Source organism: Hipposideros armiger, unplaced genomic scaffold (assembly GCF_001890085.2).
Source record: "Hipposideros armiger isolate ML-2016 unplaced genomic scaffold, ASM189008v1 scaffold_12, whole genome shotgun sequence".
Lineage (NCBI taxonomy): Eukaryota > Metazoa > Chordata > Mammalia > Chiroptera > Hipposideridae > Hipposideros > Hipposideros armiger.
In genome coordinates, this window is record NW_017731362.1 from 3,919,671 (window position 1) to 3,936,376 (window position 16,706).

General features: G+C 39.6%; 1 protein-coding gene across 1 annotated transcript in view; it reads left to right on the forward strand.

The window, feature by feature from the left end:
• Positions 1 to 1,594: 1,594 nt before the first annotated feature.
• The window catches only part of TMOD3 (tropomodulin 3), a 63,828-nt gene continuing 48,716 nt past the window's right edge, over positions 1,595 to 16,706 (forward strand). The window contains exon 1 of the mRNA XM_019665670.1: positions 1,595 to 1,797. The gene's annotated coding sequence lies outside the window, so the exon portion shown is untranslated. The remainder of the gene's footprint in view (positions 1,798 to 16,706) is intronic.

The window sequence follows — 16,706 nt, forward strand, 5'->3', positions numbered from 1 at the left end:
TGAAGTGTACCTGGCGTATAAGACGACCCCCCCCACTTGGAGGCATATTTTTCAGGGCCAAAAAATCGTCTTATACGCCGGCAAATACGGTAATTTCATCCAGTCAGAGTACCATCTCCCTGGACTGTGTTAGAGAATTTTTTTTCACCTGGGACATGGTCACAGACTATTTTACTTTAAAGAATTTTGATGAGATTTAGGAGACACAGCAGTCTGATCAACAGTGGAAAGCATGCTAGACAGGACACCTGTGCTTGATTTCTGCATCTCCAATCATTGTTTGTGTGACCTTGTGCAAATTACTTAACTTTTCTGAGTCTTAGTTTTCTCATCTGTAGAAATGAAATATACTAGGTTATTCTGAGGACTGGATGAGATATTATAAAGGAAGTGCTGATATAGTACCTGATGTGGACCAAGTCAATAAATATTAGTTGAACCTGATTTCTGTAGGAAGTTGCTCTCAGAAAGCTGTTATCTCCAAGAATATTTGAGAAACTGATTCACACTAAGATGTTGTAGAAAATAAGATGCAATGCCACAAGGTTCAATATTGACAGTCTTCTGAGTATTTGTAATTTAGGATGGGTTTTCTTTAAAACGCCAAATCATCAGTTATCTTCATTGCTGGGATTAGTGGGTGCTAGTTGCATGAAGTTCCAGGGTGCTTACCCCAGGGTACTCCCTGCTCTGAGTGGAAGTAGATGCCAAGAGAAGTTTAACCATTCATTGGCTCCCACACTGGGTGTAGCAGGAATGTACCTCACAGAGACACTTCAGTCCTCTTCCTGGTTGCATTTTTGAAAAGTGTATCAAAGCTGAGCATTACTCCTGGGAATGATTTACTTCTGAACAGCAGGCCAGAAAAATTCCCAGTGAGTGAGTAAATGAATGAATGGAAGGCCATGGCTCTTCCCTCTCCTCAGATCCCTGCACAAAAGGCAGCCATCGAACTGTTCTCTGAGGTATTCCCACTCTCTTTATCCTCCCCTCCAGACTACCCATCTGCCCCAGTTCCCTTCCTTTGAGCAGCACCCTCCCATGTAAGCCCAGCAGCTCCACCTGGTGTAGAGTTTGCAGCTGGAATGGGAGGACTGGATAGGGCCAAAACTACCGGGGAATACAGGGGCTATAGCTACGACATCATCTATTGTTGCAGGCTTGAGGAAATCACTAGGGTCACTAAGTCCTTGAGATGACATCCACCTGATTTATGCCCCTTTTGTGCCTTAGCCTTTATTTGTTTACCTTTCTATCACTTTTCCATGACAAGTTTAAAGGACTCGATGTCATGACCTCGCATTAGCTACCAAGGGTACATACAATACAAGTCCTGCCTTGTGTACCTACCTCTTTAGTAAAAATCAAAGAAAAGAGGAAATCTATGCCAAAGAACCTCTAGCTAATGCTAATAGCTCCCAGCGGGTCCAGGTTAAATATTTCCACGATTAGAGAGCGTTGTCCCAGGCCGGAGTAAGGCTCGGTTGGTATCTACAGCTGCTTCCAATGTCCTACAGATTGTAAAGACCAGGGTCAGCGGGGAGCTTCGCCCTCTTCTCTCGAACTACAACTCCCAGGATACCCTGCGACCGGGGAGTGCGCCGGCGCTTGTTTGGCGGAGGGGGAATCGGCCGCACAGACAGCGCGGTCTAGTTGGGGGAGCTGCTGGGAGGGTGGATCCGGCAACTCCCTGGGAGGCAGACTCAGGCAGACGGGCGGGTGCTGGGAACCGAGCGGCGCACATTCATTCCCTGCGGGTCCGTGAAGGAGTCGGTGGCCCCAGTGGACGCCAGTCAGGTAAGTCCAGCCGGTGCTTTCCAGGAAGTCCGTGTGCGGGCGCGGGCAAGGGAGTAACCCCGGCCATGGTGGCTGAGGAGGGAGAGGTTGCTGCCTTCCTGCCGCTGGCCCCCGTCTCCTTCCCTCCGACTCCCTCTCGGGGGCCGGGGGGGACGCCGAGGGCTGCTTCGGGGAGAACGGGCCCGGGGGGAGGGGGGCCGTGGGGCGCACTGGGCGTCGCCCGCGGTGGAGGCGCGCGAACCCCTAGATGAATCACTCGGGGGCTGGGCCTCCCCGGGTTCGAGACCGGCCCCTTCCCCTCCGGCGGCTGCCCGCGCGGGCCGCGGCTTTGCGAGCTTGTGGTACCTACCTGTCCCTTCCACTCAGGCGTAGCTCGGGGGACGATCATCGTAAAAGGGTTTTCTCACCAATGCTCCTTCAAAGGCTTCTGGTTGTTGAAAGTTGGAAAGAAGGGGAAAAAAAAAACAAAAAACAAAAAACCCTAGGGCACACCCTTTTTTTGATTGAAATCTGGCTTGTCTTGCATTCGCTATTTTGATCTATCTGCTGTCTTAGAATAAATTCCTGGCTCCCGTGCAGCACAGCTGGATCCGGCTGTGAAGTTTGTATATTGGTTTTCTTTTGAGGACGTGACTGGGTCGTTATATTTTTGCCTGCGGAGGTTAGTAGGCTTCCCCTGCAAGCCTGCATTCTGATTATAAACTAATGGGGAACAGCCGCAGGTTTTTTGTTTTACGTTTTATGTTTAGTTAAGAATCGCTTTTCCAACTTGCCCTTGGCTTCTTTTAAAACCAAAATTCATCTGGTAATGAACACTGCAGTAAAACGTATCCCAGGAGGTCATACTTGAACAGGAAATAAGCCTGTGGAGATTTAAATCATGTGCGGTCTCCCTTGGTTTGTAACATTTTCTTGCGGCTCATGTTTCGTTTTCTGAGAATCCTTCAGATTAATTTTTCGGCAGATTAACTTGATTAATTAATTGGCCTGTCAAGAAAAAAAAAAGTAGACTTAGAAAAATAGTTTTGTCCTGCCTCATTTATCTTTGCTGATTTCTTCTTCCTAGTCCAAGATACCTTTTTACCTTATCACTTCTTTAAGAGCCCTCAGTCATTTTATTATAATATTTAGAATCCCCTTTCTCACGCATTCCTATGAAAGGAACAAAAAAGAGAATTAAAATGTGAGATCCAATATATTCCCTTTCTGCCTGCTTACTTTTGAACCTCTCAAGATTTCTAGTTGACTCATCTTTTAAATGAGATTGTTAGACCAAATGACCCTAAAGATTATTCCAGCCCTAAATATCTCCGATTTTTAAAAATTTATTTATTGTATTCATTCAGGAAACAATGGCCACAGGTGTCATTCCAAGCCCTGTGCTAGGCATAAAGGAACAAAAAGGAGTGCTGGAGGATGTTACAGACCTACTGCTTAATTTCCTTTAGTCATAATTTTATGACTGATTTCAAAGTTTTGTGATATACCCTTCAGGCCAAGTTATTCTGTAATTAACTTCACCTAAACTTACAAATTGTACAGGTCCAATCCCATTACAATGATCGATTTCACTCTAATCAGAGATTTTCAAGTCTCAGCTACTGGTCTATGTAAATAAAACACAGACTCAGTGTAACAGAAAAGACTTGAATGGTGTAGGATGGTGGTTCTCAAATTTTAACATGCATAAATCACCCAGGATCTTGTAGGTTTGAAGTAGGGCCCTAGGACCTGCATGTCAGACAGGGAATGGGTGCTGTAGTTACAGTCAGAGACCACACTGAATAGTAAGGATTGGGATATGTTTTAAGATGTTCGTAATGACAGTTTAAAGACCAGTGCTGATAGCTCTGATACTACATGCATAGCGATGGCTTTTTCCAACTCTCAATTTTTTTAAATAATCATATTCACTCTAACAAAATAATTGCCTTCACAAGTTTTTTCTGTTCTTTTCTTTTTTCTCTTCTCTCCTTCCCTTCTCCTTTCTCTTTGCTCAGTCCTCTCAGCGTTTTTTAATTTTCTCCTCCTCTTCCACCCTTAACTGTTTTCATTCACGTTAATTCAGTAATTCACTAATTCATCATGTGTTTTACTCCGTCTTGTACAAGTCACTGTGTTAGGCTCATGGTGAATGTAGACATTAAGACATGGTTTTTGTCTGGGAACTTACTCTTCTTTGAGATTAACCATGTGTACTTGTTTATAGTTGAGAGCCTTGTAAGGCCATCTAGAGGGAGGGAATAAAAACATGCAGTAGGAGTGGGGGAGAGATCTTTTACAGTTGTGGGATGGGAAATAAATGAAGTCATCTTTTTTCCACTCTCTGGTCATCTGTGTCCCCCCAGGCTATACTCTTTATACTGTTTGAATGTATGTGCCATATCTACAATAGAATACAGTACAATTTTGTAAATTTACTTATTTGGAACCTAGGATGAGCTGGGTATATGAAAAGTCAATTAGATTTGAGCAATATCATAGGGAGAGTGAAAGGTGGTGGGGATAAAAACATACCTGGATAGAGAACAACAGAGGAAGGGGAAAGATGAAGAGGAAGACAGAGGAGGACCCACCCAGTAAAACAGTAGGAGAAAAGGGCTCCGTAGGTTTTCAGGTGTCTGTCTGATGTACACTGCTCTTGTTATTTAGGTTGTGTTATCAACTTTTAAAGACCAAATTAGCTGGCAGACTAGTCTTCACACTTTTCAATTCTCTTTAAATTTAAATATATATGGGCTCTCTCTTAATTAAAATAGTTGAGGAGGGCATTGTTCTCTAGGCTAATAGTGGTTAAAGCACTATCGTCCTGTCATCGACCTTCCTTGCTGACATTTGATTTACATGCCTTATTCTCAGTTTTATTTCAAATCCTCCAAAATTACAACTATAAAATCATAATGAGAGGAAAATGGTATAGAAAGCAGAAAATTCTGGACCTCTAATAGTCCGTTAGGTACATATTGAAATCCTGAGGAATCAACCTCGATTTGCTGTTTATGAAAAACATGAACATGTATACTTATATTTATCTAACTATATGTGTCTGTAATCCATTAGGTTATTTATAGTAATGAAGGAATAGAGATGAGAATAATCCAAGTGGCAAATAATTGAAAATGTATGTGTAGTAATGTAGATTTCCTTTGAAACAAAATCATTAACCTATGTCTTGAAGCAGAGTGCTACTTTGTATTTGTTAGTGAGGTTTCAGTAACATTCAATAAAATGCACATATCTTAAGTGTCCAGTTCAAGGAGTTCTGATAATTTTATACACTGTAATTTCTACCAAAACAAGACAGGAAACATTTTTATCACCATAGAAACTTCCCTCATGCCCTCTTCCAGGCATTTCCCTCTCCCATGGCAACCACTTTGATCCCATATTCTGCCACCATAGATTTGTTTGACCTCGTCATGGACTGCACATAAATGGAATCATACAGCAGTATATACTTTTTTGTGTCTGGCTTCTTTCAGGTAACATAATGTTTTTGAGACTCATCTGTGTTGTTTTATGTTCCAGTGGTTTGCTCTTTTTTATTGCTGAATAATATCCTGTTGTATGACTATATCCCAATTTGTTTATCTGTTTTTCTCTTGATGGATAGTTGGGTTATTTCCAAGTTGGTCTATTATGAATAAGGTTGTTGTGAACATTCCTTTACAAGTCTCTTGTGGATATATGTTTTCATTTCTCTTGATAAATACCTAGGAGTGGAATTACTGAGTCATAGGGTAAATGTATGTTTAACTTTATTTAAAAAACTGCCAAACAGTTCTCCAAAGTGGTTTATATATGAATTCCAGTTGCTCCACATTTTTAATGGCACCAATTTTTAGTGTTGTCAGCCTTTTTTATTTTAGCTACACTAGAAGATGTAAAATGGTACCTCATTATGGTTTGCACTTGCCTATGTGGGACATTTCATATAAATGGAATCATACAATATGTAGTCTTTTGTGACAGTCTTCTTTCGCCCTTAATACTTTTAACAGTCGATTTTGAGGATCTCTGAAAAACAGGCAAAGTTCCTCCACGGATGTGCACACTCTTTGTTTGACCTGTACAGATAAACACTCCCTCGGGTACAAGTGCTCAAACAGCTACACCTACTCACTAGAGCGAACACAAACACACCAAGACAAACTTACAAACTAAGGTAACTGATGCACAGAGATAACCCTTTACAATTAAATAGTTTCATATATGGGCATATCTAAGCACTGACATGACTGCGAGTACATACAAGTGAACACAGTTCCTAAAGTGTATGTGAGAAAATGGATGAAAATATAGTAAGCTGGGGGAAAATGAGGGCTGAGTGGACAAGAGTGAATGAGAGCATGATGGCAAGTTACATTTGTTTAAAGTGTATTCTGGTGTTTAAAACAATTCCTAGAGCTTTTAGTTAAGTTGTTTTAACCAGTAACAATTGTCTGATATGTATATATTATTTAATATGTATATAGACTTGTAGATAGTTTCTTAGTCTATTACATAACAATCCCTTTGAGCAGGATATTATTAAATAGTTGTAAAGTAGGGGATTTACATTTGGAAAATTATAACCAACAAAATATTTTGGTTTCCTGGCTGTGGTGTTATCATTTTAATAAGGAGTTGCTAAGGAGTGTTTCCTTAATATGCATACTAGTGAAAAGAGAGAAGGCCCCCTCAAATGTATACATCATAAATCTGACACCTGTGAAGGCAGTGCTTACTCTGGGGCAAGAAAGTGTGGTAAGATTTGATATAACCCCAAGATTTTTTGTTCATGGTGGATTCAAGTTAGTGTTCTTAAATAACTGCTTCCCCCCACCCCCCTCTGTTTTCTGCTTAACATGGCCACTGGGGTGCTAGACCTGCTTGGGGGGAGGGCGAGGTGGGATGGGGTGGGGAGGTGGGTAAGAAAGATTGATTCGATTGGGAAAGATCAATAAGTATGTGATTATTTGAAAGTCAAGGCCCCTTCGTCCCCCTTACACACACACACACACACACACACACACACACACACACACACACACAGTGTTTTTCTGCTGTTTGTCCCTAAAATTTACAGTTTCTTGGAGAAAATCACAGAGCCATACAGAGAAATGGGACTGGGACAGATTTGCACATTTTCACCTCTGCAGGGCCTTTGGTGCAGCTGGGCCCTTCTGTTAGTCATCAGCACACCCTCTACACCTGCCTCTCTTTTGCCATGTTCCTTGAGCCCCCATTATTACTCCTCCTTGTCAAATATCTTACGTCCTACTCTCCTAAGACATCGCACAGCATCCCAACTGAACTCCTGGGTACATTAATATTGGGTTGTCGGAAAAGTCATGACATATTTTTTTCTGTGTTTTTTGTTGCAAAATCGCGTCATGACGTTTCCAACAACCCAATAGTTTGCTCTCCACCAGAGAATAGTGCTTGTCCACAGCACTCAGCCCCTCTGCCTCTTCTGCCATATCCTGTTTTCTTCCTTTTCTCACTGCCACAACCTTAGTTCTGGCTTATCTTTCCTTTTGAGTAGGACACCAGCGATACCTCTTCAAAGAAATGTTTGAACTGGTCCCTGAAATATGTGAAAGGATTTGAACATGAGAAAAAGGGGACAAGGTATATCAGATGTAATGAACAGTGTGCTCTGAGGGCTGGAGGCAGAAAAGCATGGAGCTGTGTTTACTACTTTGGCTATAATACCAGGTGTGTGAGGATCCCTCCTTCCCCTTCACTTTTCATCCTCTCCTCCCCGCCCCCCTACTTTTAGCATGTACTTTGATCTGTTTGCTTAGTATATGTACTTCCCCTCACCCTCCATCTAGCTAAATCTAGTCTTTCCTGACCACCCACAGTGATCTCTGAACTGTAGCACTAATTTCAGTGCCCTTTTTTGTCAGTTAATTATATATTGCCTTGATTTTTTTTTTTTAAAGCTTTATGTGCATGTCTCATTTTCCCAGACTGTATTAGTCAAGGCTCTTAGGTCTCAGGAGCACAAGCCCACTTAAGCTAACCTGCTAGAAGGAATGGAGGCAGGGCTGGCAGTTGCAGTGGTTGTTACTATAAGGCTGCGGAGCTCCCTGAAGTGAACCCAGTGCAAGCACTTGGAAAGCCCCTGTCCTCCTATCTCTGTCCATAGCTTGTATGGACCCTCTTCAGCTTCTTTCTGTACTTCTTCTTCATTCAAGGACATTAATTTGGATTTTTAAAAATAGTGTGCATTACAGTGTTACCTTGATTACTGAGTTTTTGGTGCCCTTTTAAATCTTGCACCTGAGACAAGTGCCTCCCTCCCTCACCCTGGCCTCAGTCCTGGTTCATTCTCTCCTTTGTAGACTGGCTTTCTCTCTTGGTTCCTGATTTTCACTTAGCTTCGGCTTAAAGGTGACTTTGACCTTCTGGGATGCTGCCTCCAGACTGGATGATATATGATCTCTCAACTGAGGTTTTGTTTCCCAGTTTTCCAGAGTCCTGGAGAATTTGATCTATCTTTGCTTGAGTTAGGGAACCCCTGTACCAAATGTTTGCAAGGGAGTTGTTACGTGGTCGCTTAGGCTGTGTACTTCAAAGGGCCTGGGGTAAGATAGTCCCAGACATGGGGGCTTAGGGTTGGTCATTCCCAAACATGCTTACTTTATTTTGTTTGGTACCTGAGGTCAGAAGGAGGTGACCTTGCCTTATCTTTTTTGTATCTGCACTACATCTAGCAGATTAACAGCTAAACATAAATGTGTCTCTTATTTAAATAGTATCTGTTTATTGCAATGTCTGACCATTTGACCATTAATTAGGATTAACTTTTAGGAGTAACAGGGTAATCAGAGCAATATTTTTAAATTTTTAAATAAATTACTAAAATTTGTTTTGTCATCATTTGAAAAATTTCCAATTTTAGAGCAAATTAAATATTTTTAAAACATTTCTGACATTTATTTCCTAGTTCAGAAAGCAAAGGGGAGTAGAATTTGGGAGCCCACGGCTGCTTGGCAATAAGGTCTTTACTGACTCTGCCCCCCATTAGGATATAGTAAAACCAGGTCCTCTCATCATTGATCTCAAACCTTACTGAACCCTCTTGTTATTTTATTATACATTTATTTAGTATTTACTATGTTGGGCTGACAATATAAAAATGAATGCCCTCAAAGTCCTCACAGCCTATGGAGAAGATAGATACAGGAAATCACAGCGATGGGGTCTGTGTAGGCAGAACCTAGGGCATGCAGATCCCAAAGGGCCTAGTTCAGGTTCCTCTCATGACTTGGTGGCTTCCATGGCATCCTGAGTTTTACCCCACGCATCTCGAAAAGGCTTCTGCAGGTCCTGGAAGAGGGTGCGGCTGCCACGCTGGTTTTACATCTTCAGGAGATGTGCTAGGCACCCTCATGCTTCGGCCAACTCACAGGAGAAGTGACCCACGCCCTCCAGAGCCCCTTCACCCCCCAGAGCCACATCATTGTGGTAGAAATAGAAGCTCAGAGAGAGGTAGGTGTAGGAGGCCGGCAGATGCAGGTTGAATAATTCTGATGAATTTGGGAGCCCATGGTTACTTGGCGATAAGGAGTGAAGCTCAAAAATCGGTGTTGGCTGGTCTCAGAGGCCGAGGATGGCTGAGATTATTCCAAAAGTTGGGACTAGAAAAGAGGTTGAATGGTGATCAGAGGCTGGAAGAAGGGGGTCCTTGAATCTGTTCCGTCCAAACACTGTTAAAGCAAGAGACAGATCAGGGACCGCCGAGGGCACTGCCTGAAATCTTTTTCTTTAAGCTATTTTAAATGTCATTTAAAAATATAGTATTATAACATTTTTTTCCTGGTCTTCTTAAATAGAGTCCTCCAAACTTAATTTAACCAAGATGATTTGGCGGCTATAGGATTTAGAATTCATTGTGTTCATCAGGTATTATTCTGTGCTATTGAATTGCCTTCTGAGGTTGTTGAAATTTATAAGCTATTGATAATTGCATTAAGTTGTCCCATACTTTTGTGTTTTAGTTACTTTATAGTTTTTGCTTCTCTTTCACCTCCAGCTGTTGCTTTCTGCCAGTTACTGTCACTTCAGTAAATTGCTTCTATTAATATGTAGTGTGTAGTAATATAAAGGTTTACATGGTGGAAAGTGAGTCTTTTGTAGAGGCAGTGTGATATTGTGTAAAAAGCATGGATTTTAGGGTCAGGTTCAAATTCTGCTGAGAATTTATATATCTTTGGGCAGGCTCTTTATCCCCTCCGAGCCTCAGTTTCTTTTTTAAATGGGGATCATTATGTTTTGCAGTTATTATGAGGTGTATATATTAAAGTACCTGGCATATAACAGGTATGCAAATAATAATTGATTCCTTTTTCTCTTCATTGTATTGGAATATGGCATATGGCCCTTGTTAATTTGAGAAACTCAAGTAAATGAAAGAAATGTGTTTCTAAGATGTAAGTAAGATATAGACAGTTTAAATAATGGTTTACAGTTGGTATCATAAGTGTTAATTTTAGAACTATTATCCTGAACTCCTGTTTTGGGTCCTTATATATACTAAGCTCTCATCAACTTTCTTTCCTTCTCTACATTACATTAAGTTGTTTTTTTTATTTCTCTATGGCTCTCCTGAGTTTCCTTGTTTCTATTAATGAAAAAAATGTTTTTTTAGCCCTTTTTAAAAGAACCTAGGCCAAAGCAGACCTTATGACCCTGGGGGCAGCACACCAATGTTCTTGGCCAATAGCAATGATTTCTCAGACTTCCCTTCTTTCATCTGTTCTGCTTTTTTCAACTATCACGTCTTAAATATTAATTTAGTGTTTTTTTTCCACCCCCAATCCTTCCATTTCTTTTTTCCCCAGGACCTATCTCCACTAGCTGTATGGTTCTCATTATTTCAGTAGTTTTATATGGCTTGGATTTGATTGTATGTGTATGTGTATTTTTCAAAGGCTATATTTTGGTAGTTTTCAGTATCATAGTGAACTCTTCTATATTAATATCATGAAAAAAATTAAGTTTTTCTACCAGAGGTTTTGTGCCTTCTGTCTTGAAACTCCAATAACATCCTGAGAATGCCTTCTCCTTATTGGATTGTCAGATGTTTCACCACATGCAAATACTCCGGTTCAATCACCAAAGTTTATTTTTTTAACAATTTTGTTAAGTTATAATTTACATATCGTACAATTCAATAATACCAAATAACTTTTCCTATCAAAAACTCTGCAGTGCTGTCTTTGGTCTGTAAGAGGATAATCATCTTACCCTTCCCTTTTTGTTCCCAAGATCACTTATGGTGGGTTGTGTGGCTGTTGCTCCTGGCTGCCATGTGGTTACTTACAAGTAAGCCATTGTCAGTTATTGCTTCAGTTATTGCTTCGGTTATTCATTCTGGATATGATAGTACCTCATTAAGAATGAGGTTCTTTTCTACTGTTGGGACACAGGCTCAAGGTGATGGGGCAGTGCCATTTTCTTGAAGAATGGCTCCCTTCTGCTCAATTGACTGAGGGAACTCATTCATTCTTGGGTATTCTCCACCATGAAAATTATATCCTAACTCAGGCGTACCAAATTTCTTTGATTGATTCTGTATTCCCTACCTCCAACAGGAGACATCAAGGCACATTATGCAAATTGTAGACAGGAGCTTCTTCAAACTTTATAACTGTTTCTCCATGTTAGTCTGAAAATTAATTTAATTGCTGTAGCAAAGCTTGGTATGTCCCCCAACCCCCTTAGATTGTTTAGAGTGAAACCAGTGGTATCCCTAGAAGTCAAAAGTGTGCTATTGCTCTGAAAATTCTGTATGAAATGCCTTCACCACGTAGGAGTGAGGCCTGGTCCATTGAGGAGCATGCAGTCATACCAGTTGGGGCACCAGAAACCCAAATCAGTGACAAGTATTGGGGCAAAATGGTGTGGTGCACCCTGAATATTCTTAACTGTCAGAGTAGAAAAGAGCAATTAGGGTTGGAGGAGCTAGGAAAGGCTTAACAGAGAATGGATTTGAGCTTTGAGGGTGTGCAGAGTTTGGATAGGATGGAGAGGTGAAATTTGGGGATGGTGTAGGGAGATTGTTGAAGAGAAGTACACACATTGTGGGAAACAGATGAGGCAAAGGGGTGTAGCTGAATTTAGGACCCTCCTGAGACCCTGAGGAAGCCAGCCTGATTGGAGGAGAGGATTCCTAATAATTCTTACAGAAAGTAGGGAGGTGGAGTTTTATCAGGATCACCTGAGAAACTGTCAAAATACAAACACCTAACAAATAAAAATTTCTAAGCAAAGGATAACATGTAAAAGCACTGTTTCAGCAAGCATAATCAGGTGACTATGATCAAGCTCTTTAGAGCAGGAAAACAAGAGCTAGAGTCAGGCAAGGAGTTTGTGTGTCCTTGGGAGAGAGCTTAGTCGAGTATTGTTTTTACTTCCTCTCTTTATGAGGCTTCAGAAACTTTACTAGGTACTGGAACCATTCCTGGGAAGGGGCAGGGTTCAGAGACACAAGGCCTTGAAGGCCTGCACAGAACTTTGGAAAAATTAAAATTATTGCTCTTGATGTTTTCTTAGGAAAAAGGAAAAAATACCCCCAACTGGCCCTATTCCCAGTTTTTCAGTTATATAGGGGCTTTGGTCCCAAGCTGTGGAACTTCGGAGAATATATAATTATGAGTATATATCATTTTAAATGATTTTTGCTATTGGTCTTGGATTGTAGGTTTTATTTTTAATTAATATTTTGAAACTCTTTTAATAGGACTCTTTGATAGCTAATGCTTTTTGTTTTGCTTTTGTTCCACCAAAGCACTTTTTGCTATTACCTGGGTATGGCATGCATAATTCAAAGGTCAGAGGCAGTATTTGTTACTGGTTTGTCATACACAGCATCAAAATGCAACAAATGATTGAGTTCTTTAGATTAAAAATAAAACAAATGTATTTGATATTCTACATAACCCAAAAGAGATCACTGGATATACAGTGAACACTCTTTCTGTATCTTCAGCTCTCCAGTTTGTCTCAGGTCCTTGTGGATCCTTCCAGAGTTATTCCCAAGGTACTTTTTAAAAGTCAAGTTGAGTTGATAGTAGACTTTTAGATATGGAAGGATCTTAGGGGTCATTTCTTTGCCATTATGTTTCTTATGATAATAGAGAAAAGTGAGTCAGATTTGAGGAATGGATATGGATGAATAATGGGGTTGGGTGGGCCCTCTAAAGTTCCTTACAATCACTGTCTGAAACTAAAGCCCTTTATGAAGCCTGTTTCCCAAAGGCCTCTTTCCTAAATCCCAAATCTATTTTCCTTATTCTAAAGGGTTTTTTCCCCTAAAATATTGCAGTACATACTGTGTTATTCTTGAGTGTCATGGTTTTCAGATTTAATTGAAATACAGTAATTAGATGCTTTAAAATTTATTTTAAAAAGCGAAAATGAAGAACAAGGCAGAAATGAATGTGCTACTTAAGTATTTTTACTGTATTAATAAAATTTATTATTTAATTTTGTGATTAAACTTTTTTTGCATTCATTCCTAAGATTTATGATGTGTTGAGAATTCATGTTTTCATAGAAACATTTCTAATTTTATTATGGGGAAATAGGAAATGATCTGTAGAAATTCAGTGACTTTTCAGGAAAGCTTTTATTAATATTCCACTTTATCTTCTTTTTTCTCTATTACTTAACATGGTCCACGTTTGACTTCATTATTTACTTTTTTGTTGTTTAATCTATGTATTCTGGTTTTTCAAGTCACTTTCCTGAAGTATTTCACTGTATTGTTTTTCTGCTTATCTAGCATGATTCAGCGTTCATATTTTCCTTTCTACTTAAACATTGTTCATCTTGGCAGTGATGAGGGTAAGTTACTATTTTTTTCCAAGGTTGGGTTAAAGAGTTTTTCCATAAGATCATAGACTATTAGAGCTAGAAGAGACCTGAGTTCATAAAGCGTTGGGCTAAAATGAACAGGCTTTATCCCTTTGCCGCTTCTCTCTCATCTGTTAGGCAGTGGCTGCCTGAGGACTGAGTCAGGACCTGCCCACTGGGGAGAAGTCTGTTTAATTCGTGGTGTCGGTCGTAGACATGGAGGAGTCCATTGTCAGAACCGAGCCCATACTTTGGCTCTTCCTCATGTAGCCCAGGAAGCTGAGAAATGAAGTGACTTGCTCAAAGTCACTGAGCCATTAATTCCATAGATCTACTGACCTCCCAGTTCAGTGCTAGGAGCTAAGTGCTGAACTTTTTTTCTCCCAAAGAACTTGGGTGTTCCTTTTGGATTTTGTTAGTTTTTCCTCCTCGAGTGAGAATTGAATTATATTAGGTATAGTTAAGTTTGTCACCATTTTTTCGGGAAAGACTTAGAAGTATTCATCAGTCTAAAGATAGAGAGGACTCTCCTTATTCTAGCAAAGAAAAGGGACTTGCATTGCATCTAGCTAAAATTGAGAACTTTTTTTCATTTATTTTTAAGATTGTAAGTTTCCCTTTAAATTTTAAAAAATTTATTACTATCTTATTCCCATTACAGTTCAACCAGACCCATCCTCCACAAAAAAGGGAAAGATTGAATTTTATTAGAAAGAACGAATTTTATTAAAGAGATTTGTTGGTTCAAAACAAAACCTGGTCTTGAAGGATTAAAATACTAGTAGAATGAGATAGGGTAGGGAGATGCTTTACGGACTTTTTATTTTTGACATTTATCAACTGTACTGTTTGACATTTTGGCCAAGATAATGTAATATTTTGCAATTACAAATACAAATAAAGCAATATACAGCACAAGTGACAGTAGTAGCTATATACTGTGTGTGCATATTAGTATTTATTTTATGATCATTGAATTGGGAAGTGTTCATATTAAAATATCCTCTCTGACATTTGCCACCTCTTGTGGGCTTATTTTGGTGGTTTAGATTAGTTCTGATAATCCTTTAGAGCACTTTCTTCTATGTTTTACCAAAACCTTATTTTTTTAAAGTCTCTAGAACACTGGGACAACTTTCATAAAAAATATTTGATGTCTTAACTGTTAATCATCAAATCTGCAAGTATTGTTAACTTCAGTCATGTACAACTTCATCTGGGCACATTTTGTTCAGAATAGTTGACTTCTCCCAGGATAGTTTCCTCAGTTGGAGGTATATTTTCTATATAAACGCATTTTCAGTTGAATAATGATGCACTTCTTAATCTTTATTGTAACATAATTGTTGATATAGAATTGCTAGGTATAGGGTTCTGTATACCCATGGATGTAAAAAGGGAGTGGAGAAAGAGAAGAGACATCCCAAGGATGTATTTTTTTCAGTGTACCACTTGTGCTGTACGCTAATGGTGGATGGTGGCAGGAGAGGGTCCGAGGGAGAATTAGATTTATTTTCACTATAAGCCCAGTTTTGCTGGTCATCACTTTTGTAAATTGATAGAAATAGTGTACCAAAAGAAAATCGAAAAGTATTAAATTTGTTCTTAGATTTAACATTCAATCTGCAGTTGAGTATTTCAGTCTCTGTGCCGTTTGTGCCATATCTTTGATTCTTGTGATCTCTTAAATTCCGATTTTAGAAACATTTATAAAGTGGGGCAATAGAACAAGAATCTGTTCTATGCAATTTTTCTCAAATTCTTTTCCTCTTATTTCCATGGTTCCTTACCTCTCCCATGTCCCACTCCCCCAGTCCAATGTCCCCTCCCCTAGAACAGTACATTAAATGAAAGAGGCACTTCGTAAATGTATAAAAATACAGAGGGTGCCAAAAAAATGTATACACATTTTAAGAAAGGAAAAAACTGTATCAGTTGTAATACTCAATATATACCAATAACAAAAGATGAATACAAGTCACGTTTGACTTCTGCATTTACAAGAGATGCTCAAGTGGTTACTGTGAACTGCTGGAGCATAGATAACATCTCTTAAAATATGTACGCATTTTTATTGGCACCCCCAGTATATATTCGTTTGAAGATGGTGAAATTGGTAAGGTTGAAAAAGGAGTTTTTCAGAATGAAGGAAAAAATCATGTCTGAAGCCCAGGAAATTCATAAGGGGTGAAACTGAGGAAAGATGTTACTGTTTACCTTTTGTTCGCTGCATAAAATTCAGCTTGGTCTCAGCATGATTTCTTTTAGACCTAGCCTAGTTTATTTTAGGATTTTGTATATAGTCCAGTGCTTACTAACTTGGTGGATTAAGAAAAGTCTTGCAAGAGGAAGAATGAGTCATAGCGACACTTCCCTTTGGGAGAGAATGAAAGAAAACCCTCAGATTAGTCTGTCCATTATATACTTGGAATGCATTCAGCATTGTAATTGATGGCTAAGCACTGATAAGCTTTCCCTGCAAGCCACCTCATATCATATTTGGTTTTGTCCACACCATGACTGGTAGAAGGCTCTTTTAAGTTAACCAACAGAGATAAAAAGCTCTGTAACCTTATTACCCCGAGAGACTTGTTCATATGATGTCATTTCTATTTTAACACTTTTTTGTTTATAACAACTTTTAGTAAAGCTTCAAGATTTCCTAATCTACCCATTTTGTTAAGCAAACAAACCAAGGGTGGGGGAGGAAGAAGAAGAAAAGACTGAAAATCATTTGTTGCTGAGAAACTGGGTATGCTGAGTGGTTCTCGTGGCATTCATCTTTGGTATGCACAGACTGGGTTCCTCTCTGACCTTGCCTTGTATCTCTGATCCTCATGCTCCACCAAAGACTAAAAAGAGGGTTAGGACTGGGAGCTGGTTTGGCTGTTTTGAGCCAGAAGAGGAAGTGGGGTACTCATGGGAGCCGCAAAGTCTCTTAGTAAAGTCTTACTGAAAGATTGGTTTTGAAATAGTATGAGTAACCTGTTAACTATTTTCTTGTAATAGTCACAGAAATGATCTGGCTGCTTTCTTCTTGAAGGTTGCTCTCAGTAACC